This window comes from Etheostoma spectabile, chromosome 16 (genome assembly GCF_008692095.1).
Source record: "Etheostoma spectabile isolate EspeVRDwgs_2016 chromosome 16, UIUC_Espe_1.0, whole genome shotgun sequence".
Classification (NCBI taxonomy): Eukaryota; Metazoa; Chordata; class Actinopteri; order Perciformes; family Percidae; genus Etheostoma; species Etheostoma spectabile.
In genome coordinates, this window is record NC_045748.1 from 21,374,017 (window position 1) to 21,375,686 (window position 1,670).

The following is a 1,670-nucleotide window of genomic DNA, read 5'->3' on the forward strand; positions in this document are numbered from 1 at the left end:
AAAAAGGAAAAAAAAGTATTTTTTGGATAAAAAAGTAAACTGTATTTAATGTACTGTACGCTTATATGTAAGTAGACAGCGTGTTCTGGCTTGGAGACAATGAGACAGACGCTTTTAGCAAACCGAGCCCAGATCCCATTCCCTCCCGCCAAAAAGTTCTCCATAACCCCCCCAACCTTCCTGTTCCAAGCCCCAGCCCTGTTTCCATGATGAACAACGCGTCTCTTCTTGTATTATAGCTTATCAGCTTTTTATCAATATTTGATCGGCTTGTCCGTAAGCCAATGTAGTCTTCAGTACAAAGTGCGTGGTTGTATGTTGTAAAGCAGAATTTCTTTCTCTTTTTTAAGAAGAATCTTTTCTCTTATTACTTTTTCTTTGTCTGTTCTGGTTTACATGTCTATTATAGAAAATGTTAAAAAACAAAACAAAAAGAAAAAGAAAAAAAAACAACCCAATTCGCTATCTGACAGCATGGTTCTGTCTGTGGTCATTTCGACGCAGTTAAAATCCTACCCAATCAACAGGAAGGCACGAAAAACTGGAAAAGAATCTATTTGAATAAATCAATCTATATATAAATGTACAAAAAAAATATATACGATATATAAGGAGGGTGCCATTTTCAGTTTTTTTCTGTTGCAACTGCAACTTGGGGAGGAAATATTTTCTCAAAGACTGAACTGGCAGAAGTTGGCGAGGCCCCTCAGTGTTATAAATTTCCAACTGACTTTGTTGTGTTCTCTGTTGTTGCTATGACAGCACCCTCTGACTAGTACGGCACCCTGCGCAGGACAAAATGGGACCGTAGTACCATCCGCTCCATTCACCGCTATCTATCCAAGGCAACAACACACAGACGTTTGTAAATTGTATGCAACAAAATGGCAAACTTTACCATTATTTTGAAATTGTGTATGTAAAAGTTATATTTTTACATGTAGACTGTTGTTATTTTGTGTTTTAGAAATATGTTGTATCGGTTTTTTTGTTAAAATATGAAAAAAAGTAAAATTCAGTGTGTGTTGAAAAAAATGTGTCACATTGAAAATGTAGTGAGGTCAAAAGTTCCGAATCATTTTATTTTAAATTTTTCAACCTAATGTTTATATCTGTTGGGGAACATTTTTGAGGGTTTGTGGGAGGAATCGGAAATCATAAAAGATATATAATATTTGTTAAATTCTCCATGCCTCATGACATTACCATTTTTAAATGTATTTTTTTCTTTCTTTTTTGCAAAGAAACGTGTAAATAGACATAAAACATTTTCTGTGGGGTTTCTGTAGGGCGAAGACTTGCCAGGGAGAGTCAATGATGATGATGATGATGAACTTGATTTTTAGTGAGGTTGTATTTGTACGGTTAAAGTAGCCAGGTGCCAGGTATTAGTCGGGGTCAGTGATGCTCAGTACTGTGTGTGGTTTTGGTTGATGACCATCTCAAGTGTAAGTCAAACCATTGTCTTTGCTTGCAACAAGAATCACTCGTGTCAGAGCCGGAGTGAGGCCTTTTTTTGCCAGTTTTGATTTAAAAAGGAAGGAAACATGCCCGTGAAACTGACAAAAAACCTTTTTGTAAACCGCAATTCTTAGGGAAAGTTTGAATGTAAATTCATAAAAACACAGTGTCATAATTCAATTGTTGGGTTTCTGTAAATAACATCACAG